Below are 8,842 nucleotides of genomic sequence, written 5' to 3'. Positions count from 1 at the left end.
CTGATAGTTTCTTTATTAGATTTTTGGTAATTTATAGTTTCCCTTTATCTTGTTAAGGAACGTTTCCACCTATCGCTTGTGCTGATTCTAGTAAATTTTTTGTTAAATTACTGTTCATTTCTTCTCTACTTGATTCCATTTCATCATGTAGCTGGGAGTACCTATGTTGTATTGCTAAAAACTAAACTAATCAGATCTTTTCTTCTTAGAATCAGTTCACAGTTTATTTCCTCATATCTAAATATGTTGGCATTACATTGATAACTTTACTTCCTCGTTCCAGTTTCCTTTCTGGGAGAGGGTATGACTATTATGAGCTAAGCTATAGCCCTAGTAGGAAAAGCAAGATGCTATAAGCCCAAGGGCTTCAACAAGGAAACAAAAGACCCAGTGAGGAAAGGAAATAAGGAAATAAATAAATTATATGAGAAATAATTATCAATTAATAAAATATTTAAAAAACAGTAACAACATCAAAACAGATATTTCATATATAAACTATAAAAATACTTATGTCAGCCTGTTCAACATAAAAACATTTGCTGCAAGTTTGAACTTTTGAAGTTCTACCGATTCGACTATCCGATTAGGGAAGTTCATTCCACAACCTGTATACAGCTGGAATAAAACTTCTAGAATACTGAGTAATATTGAGCCTCATGATGGAGAGGGCCTGACTATTAGCATTAGCTGCATGCCTAGTAGTACGAACAGCCAAGCATGTGGAAGGAATGGCTGTAACATTAAGCATCACGTTTGTTGTGAAAGGGGTAAGGGAAGAGCGATTGCTTACTTGAACTCTCATAGGAACTCTGGATTACGTGAGGTGACTGAAATTCATACGGCCAAGTGTGTCAGGAAGAGCCAGCCTAAGCGAGTGTGGACTTTTCATTAGGGCCAGTCAAATGTAGGCAGATGTTAAGATAACTAAGAAAAATGAGAAAAAAAACAGCTTTTAATAAACAATACTGTATATAAACGATAAACTTGCAGAGTATGACCTTGCTTACCATTGAACCATGTGATGGTATAGCAAGTAAATGCTTGTTATTCTGGCTTGAATGTCGTTTTTTAACGGCAGGGGCAAGAAAGCGAAAATAACTGTAACGACATTTTTAAAACGAACGTTTAAAGCCACATTATATTAATACACCTAATTTTAAAAAGCAAATTTTGCAGAGCTTTGTTCGTATTACAATAAAATTGCTTTAAGTAGTAGTTTTGGCAAGTCCCTTTTCTACCACATAACCAATATTACCTTTCCTTTGATGAGAAATTTCTCCTCTGATTTCCAATGGGCTTCCACGTGCTGATGATTTACTCCATCCAGTTACTGACCAGTCTCAGCTTGCTTTGACTTTGCTGACGGGACACTAGACATAGGCCTACATCGAAAGTATGAAGTAGGCCTATAGCACATTAGTATCTGCGTTACTGCGTATGGATAGTTACCGTTTTCAATTATTAAAGTTAATTGAATACTTTTTTTAGGTTAAATGAAGCTATTCAATTTAAGATAAAACAACTCAAACCCACACTAAAAATAAAATGTTATATTTTAAAAAAGGCATTAAGTGATCAAGTGTGCATAAGCGAGTCGATTCATTCGTCCCCATAAGAAACGATTTGTGGCGATATAAATAGCCTTGGAGACTATGGGGCAAAGACTATAGTATGCATCATTGTTACAAGAGAGAGAGAGAGAGAGAGAGAGAGAGAGAGAGAGAGAGAGAGAGAGAGAGAGAGAGAGAGAGATGTGGTATGATGGTTTCATCATGAGAAAAGTTTAGAGGTCATAACGTAATTATTAAGAGAGAGAGAGAGAGAGAGAGAGAGAGAGAGAGAGAGAGAGAGAGAGAGAGAGAGAGAGATAATTTATCAATGGAAGAAGTGTTTAGAAGTCTAATATATCATTACCGAGAGAGAGAGAGAGAGAGAGAGAGAGAGAGAGAGAGTTTATCAAAGAAACAAGTGTTTAGAAGTCTAGTATATAATTAGAGAGAGAGAGAGAGAGAGAGAGAGAGAGAGAGAGAGAGAGAGAGAGAGAGAGACGCTTCTTGTTGGGGCAATGACGTCACTCCATCCAGCACTGACTTGGGAGAATGTGATTGGTTTGAGCAGGCCCGAAGCATAATGTCAGCCCGCGTGGTTTGCTTCTCCCACGTGAAGTGGCAAGTGTTGAACTTGGTTGTTGGGGAGTGTTTTGTCCTCTCGTCTTTGGCTGTGATTGTGATTCATGGGAAGAAATTTTCCTCCAATTGTCCAAGGACAACATGAAAGCAGATCTTTCAATTACCCGTTCACGAGGTCATTTGTGTTATCCGTGCATTTCTTTATCATTGTTTAGGTGTGTTTATCAAATTTTGTTCTTTTTTTTGTGTCATATTCAATTTTGATATTGTAACAATACGGTGTCTTAGTCATAGCTGAAACATAGCTTGAAATTATTTAAAAAGGATTACGCTTGCTTGTTGAGTCTATGTGCATGAACTGAGTCGTGGTCTTCAATGTAAACAATAAACAATGTGTGTTTGTGAATACGGTTTACATGGCGTGGTTAGAAGGGATTATCTTTTGAATTTTTTTCTCATTTGTGAAAGGAGACGTGAATAAAATGCAGTGTTTTTGCGGAAATCATTGGTGGAGTTAAGGTATGTGAATCTTAGCGAACAGGCACACTTACTACGTAACCCACGTTATTTTACCTCCAGTCGCACAGTGCACTTATTTATGTGACAAACGACCGTTGTGTATTTAATTGCAATTTCACGCAGAATCTATTATTGCAATATTATTGTTTAAATAAGGAATGAAAACTCGCGACGAGACGTATCTAAGCACAGCCCATTTTATTGAAAATATTTTCCTACAACCGTTGAATGACACGAAACGATTGCACCTAGCTTTTGTGATGTATTTGACAATGCAACCATACCAGATAATAATACAAATTTTGTAGTTAAGAATAGCTTATTCCTAAGATTTTATTATTGGTAATATTCTAATTTTGGTAAAGCATAATATCATATTGCAATTTTGTTAACCCGATTGTGTGCGCCGGATGCGACTCGGCCAATCACGGTTAAATGCGGTGTGGTATCACCGTATCGATTTATATTTTATCAGCATGTGTCGGAGTCTTATTCGTCAATGACTTACTTTTATGGGTAACTCCCACACATACACACAAACAGTTTCTCTCTCTCTCTCTCTCTCTCTCTCTCTCTCTCTCTCTCTCTCTCTCTCTCTCTCTCTCTCTCTCTTGCAAATAAACCAATTGAACTAGCAGCATCACAGTCTATTACTTAGACCTAGGCTTCAGCATTTCGTTAGAAATAGACCATCACATTTTTAAAGTTCTCTCTCTAGCTAGCAACATCAAAGTCTGTTACATATCCTAGGCTTCAGCATTTCGTTAGAAATATACCATTACATTTGTAAATGCTCTCTCTCTCTCTCTCTCTCTCTCTCTCTCTCTCTCTCTCTCTCTCTCTCTCTCTCTCTCTCTCTCTCGTTATTACGGTCCGTATGAGATACCAACATCAACACGACGCTTAAACGTAGAAAGTATTCTGTCAAAATTGACCATTACATTTTTATGAAGACCTCAGTAAATTAAACCAATCTCTCTCTCTCTCTCTCTCTCTCTCTCTCTCTCTCTCTCTCTCTCTCTCTCTCTCTCTCTCTCTCTCTCTCTCTCTCTCTCTCTATGATTTTGAAGCATCTACTTATATCAAAACGGAAATTTTTAATTTTAGTGATCCACATTAAGTATTACTACATAATCCACAAATATATAAATTAAAAAAAAATTCTCTTTACCAAATCGAAAAATTTATTTCTATCGCGAGTGCTATTCGTAGACGAATACTATAAAAAAGATACTTATTAAAATTTCTTTATAAATATTTTTAAAAGTTTCCAGATTTTGATTCTGTTATATTAATTTCAAGAATTTCTTGGCCCATCACTCTCTCTCTCTCTCTCTCTCTCTCTCTCTCTCTCTCTCTCTCTCTCTCTCTCTCTCTCTCTCTCTCTCATATAAATAATAATTGTAAACTAGTCTGGTATATATATATATATATATATATATATATATATATATATATATATATATATATATATATATATGTATATATATATCTATATATGTATATATATGTATATATATATCTGTATATGTATATATATGTATATATATATATATATATATATATATATATATATATATATATATATATATATATAATTTATATATATATATATAGATGGTCCTACCAGTATTAACTTATACATCAGAATCTTGGGGCCTTAATAAAACCTTAGAACATCAGCTAGTTACAACTCCAAGAGCTATGGAAAGAATAATGATAGGAATAACACTAAGAGACAGAAAAAGAGCAACATATATACGGGAGCAAACTAAAGTATGGGATATTCTAACAAGTAAGAAAAAAGAAATGGACATGGGTAGGACATATAATGAGAATGGAACATGATAGATGGCCTCTAAGAATAACAGAATGGATCCCTATGGATTGCAATAGAAGCAGGGGAAGGAAGAGAAGATGATGGATTGACGAATTAAGAAAATTTGCTGGCATAGACAGCCATAGATCATAAATAGACATAACTGGAAGGACATGACTGAGGGGTTTTTCCTGCATGTATGTGGGAGTCTGTATCATGTATCTCCTTGTTGAAGTTATGACCAAGTATATGAGTGTTGCTCTTTTGGTCTTCAGAAAGTCAATGTACTTTATGCCGAGAGGCTCTTGCCATTGTGGATAGACAACAGACCCATCGTTTTCAATGATCGATGACCAGTGGTAGGCCTACAGCGAGCGTTCCTTTGTCAAAACTTATAAACATGTAAAAGGTTCCAGATTGGTTCGAGTTTGGTGTTACTCCTTGAACCCTGTTATTATTATCATTATTATTATTATTATTATTATTATTTCAAGATAAGCTATAACCCTAGTTGGAAAAACAAGCTGCTATAAGCCCAAGGCCTCCAACAAGGAAATATAGCCCAGTGAGGAAAGGAAATAAGTAAACGATATAAGAAGTAATGAAGAAGTAGAGAGGAAGGAAAGTAGGGAGGAGCCTTTGTTATAAGTAGAATTCTGGTTCAGCTCCTCCCACTTCTTAATTCAATAAGGTTTAATAGAAGTAAAAATAAATCAATAAGGATAGAATGAATAGAAAGTAGATGTGTAAATGCAATATATATCTGCCAGTTGATCGTCGTTACTAACTGTCTAAAAGAAGTAAAGACATCAGTTGTTGGTATTTTGCATTCTCTTGTTACCAACTATTATTATTATTATTATTATTATTATTATTATTATTATTATTATTATTATTAGCTAAGCTACAACCCTAGTTGGAAAAGCAGAATGCTATAAGCCCAGGGGCTCCAGCAGGGAAAATAGCCCAGTGAGGCAAGGAAACACGGAAAAATGTTTTTTTTTTTTTTTTTTAAGAAGAATAACAACATTAAAAAACTATCTCCTATACAAATATAAAAACTTTAACAAAACAAGAGGAAGAGGAACAAGACCACAGCGTTGCCGAGTGTACCCTCAAGCAAAAGAACTCTAACCTAAGACAGCAGACGACCATGGTACAGAGGCTATGGTTTAGTTTTGGAGTGTCCATCTCCTCTAAGAACTGCTGACGGTAGCAAGAGTCTCTTCTACCCTTTACAAGAGGAAAGTGGCCACTGAACAATTACAGTGCAGTAACCCCTTTGGTGAAGAAGAATTGTTTGGTAATCTCAGTGTTGTCAAATGTATGAGGACAGAGGAGAATAAGTAAAGAATAGGCCAGACTATTCGGTGTATGTGTAGGCAAAGAAAAATGAACCGTAACCAGAGAGAAGGATCCAATGTAGTACTGTCTGGCCAGTCAAAAGACCCCATAACTCTCTAACGATAGTATCATAAAGAAAAAAATTAAGGGCATGTTCTTTGGGGACTAGTGAAACTCCGCCTATTAAAAATTCTATCGGTATATTTCATCTTCGACAATATAGTGAAGAAAAAACTTTGTTTTAGAATATGTTTTAGGCAACTAAAATTACCTTTGAAATTTTTCCTTGATGTGCCCATGAATGAATTCAGTGTGTTTGAAGTCAAAGCTATCATTAAAAACTAGAGAGATGGAAAGCCCCTGGAATAACAGCTGAGATGATATTGGCCGAAAATGAAATGACTCCCAGAATACTTATAGGATTATTTTGTAGAATTTGGCGTGAAGAGGCAAAACCCGATGAATGGGAACTAGGAGTGTTGGTGAAAATGGGAAAAAAAGGGAGACCTGACTGATTGCAATAATTACCGAGGCATCACACGTACGCCAATTGTCATGAAAATATATAGTATGCTCATTCTAAAGAGGCTGGAAAGGAAGATTGATGAAAAGCTGAGATGAACAAGTAGGATTTAGAAAAGGTAGAAGTTGTACTAACCAAATTTTCGTTTTAAGGCCTGTTGAACAGCAATGTGTAGAATATAGAAATCCACTTTTGATGGCATTTGTGGACTGTGAAGAAGCCCTTGATAATATGCGCTGGCCAATTTTATGGAGAGTTCTGTGTTATTATGGAGTTCCTTTTAAATATGCAAATTTGATTAAGTCTATTCATGAGCATAACAAATGCAAAGTTAATGTTTACGGAGTCTTATAAATTGAATTTACAGTGGATAGTGGAGTACTTCAAGTGAATGTGAAGTGATCTATAATGATTTTTCTCCTCATAGATTTTATAATGCATAGAACACTTGGGGATGGTGGAGAAGTATTGGACTGCATTGGTAACAGAAAATTAGCTTACCTAGGAGTATGCTGATGACGCTGTCCTTATTTGCAGAACACCAAAGCACTTGCAATGCTTGCTTACCAGAATGTATGAAATATCACATGAGGTTGGGCTCAAGATAAATAGAATAAAGATAGAGATGATGAAAACGAAATATGTAATGGAAGATGAAATACCATTGGAAGAAGAAAGGATTAATGAGGTGGTATCATTTAAATATCTAGGAACTATGATCTCTGATACAGGATCTTTAAAATTTGAATTTAATGAAAAATTAAAACGAATCAGACCATGGTTAGGTTAAGAAAAATTTGGAAATTACATATGAAAATCGGGCTATATATCAGTTTAATGAGATCTGTGTTACTGTATGGACATGAGACGTGGTATGACCATGAAACAATATCCAACAGATTTTGAAGATTTGAGAGTAATGGCCTCAGAGGAATATTGAGTGGTAAATGGCAAGACAAGATTAGAAACGAAACTATAAGAGAGATTACCCAAGTGCCATATGTGGATGAGATCATGATGAGTGGTAGATGGAGATGGTGTGGTCATGCTCTTCGCACTCCCCAAGAGAGTACAGTTCACCAAACTTTCAACTGGGCTCCACAATGCACTAAAAGAGTTGGAAGACCCAAGTCTACATGGCTTAGGACTATGAAGCACGAAGTAGGAGATGATGAATGGAGAAGCATTGAATTAAAAGCTCAAAATATAGACGACTGGCGAAATCTAACCGAGGCATTTTGCGTCAATAGGCGTAGGAGGAGATGATGATGATGAGGATGATTTTCTGATGCGTATCACTCACTGCAAGTCTATATTGGAGTTAGGAGTAAATTTAAAGAAAACAAAACGCTTTACCTTTCATGACAGAGCACGAAAGATTAAATGAGCTTTGTGAACCGTGCAGTGTTGTTACTGTTCTTGAAATATTTCATTTCTATTCTTTATTAGTTCTCTTGTAGTTGATTTATTTCCTTGTTTCCTTTCCTTACTGGGCTATATTTCCTTGCTGGAGCCCTTGGGCTTATGGCATCTTTCCTCTCCAACTAGTGTTATAGCTTAGCTTGTAATAATAATAATAATAATAATAATAATATTAATGATATACTGGGTACGAAAAAATATCGATAACTGTGATAAAAAATAACTATATATGTATACGCGCACTATGCACTTCAATAACATTCATATGAATATTATAAACCAAGAATACATTTATAAAGACTTAAAACGAGCTCATTTGGCTCATAGTTATATGAATACATAATTTTATACTATTTTTCTCAACATAAATGAAGATTGTCGGAATACTGTATAATACATATTTATCATTATTATTATTATTATTATTATTATTATTATTTGCTAAGCTACAACCATAGCTGGAAAAGCAGAATGCAATAAGGCAAGGGGCACCAACAGGGAAAATAGCCCAGTGAGGAAAGGAATCAAGGAAAAATAAAACCGTTTTAGGAACAGTAACAACATTAAAATAAATATTTCCTATATAAACTATAAAAACTTTAACAAATCAAGAAGAGAAGTAGATAGAATAGTGTGCCCGAGTGTACCCTCAAGCAAGAGAACTCTAACCCAAGCCAGTGGAAGACCATGGTACAAAGGCTATGGCACTACCCAGATTAGAGACCAAGGGTTTGATTTTGGGGTGTCCTTCTCCTAGAAGAGCTGCTTACCATAGCTAAAGAGTCTCTTCTACCCTTACCAAGAAGAAAGTAGCCACTGAACAATTACAGTGCAGTGGTTAACCCCTTAGGTGAAGAAGAATTGTTTGGTAATCTCAGTGTTGTCAAGTATATGAGGACAGAGGAGAATCTGTAAGGAATAGGCCAGACTATTCGGTGTAGCCTACGTGTAGGCAAAGGGAAAGTGACCGTAACCAAAGAGAAGGATCCAATGATGTACTGTCTGATCAGTCAAAGGATCCCATAACTCTCTAGTGGTAGTATCTCAACGGGTGGCTGGTGTTCTGGCCAACTACTACCTATC

The 8,842-nt window shown here is 35.7% G+C and overlaps 1 protein-coding gene across 1 annotated transcript in view; it reads left to right on the top strand.

Moving 5' to 3' along the window:
• The first annotated feature begins 2,173 nt into the window (after positions 1-2,173).
• Positions 2,174-8,842, top strand: part of LOC137657810 (streptococcal hemagglutinin-like) — a 144,622-nt gene continuing 137,953 nt past the window's right edge. Inside the window, exon 1 of the mRNA XM_068392337.1 lies at positions 2,174-2,347. The gene's annotated coding sequence lies outside the window, so the exon portion shown is untranslated. The remainder of the gene's footprint in view (positions 2,348-8,842) is intronic.

The sequence above is a fragment of the Palaemon carinicauda genome, chromosome 18 (assembly GCF_036898095.1).
Source record: "Palaemon carinicauda isolate YSFRI2023 chromosome 18, ASM3689809v2, whole genome shotgun sequence".
Lineage (NCBI taxonomy): Eukaryota > Metazoa > Arthropoda > Malacostraca > Decapoda > Palaemonidae > Palaemon > Palaemon carinicauda.
The sequence above is the reverse complement of the archived record's forward strand: the minus strand, read 5'-3'. Positions and strand labels throughout refer to the sequence as shown.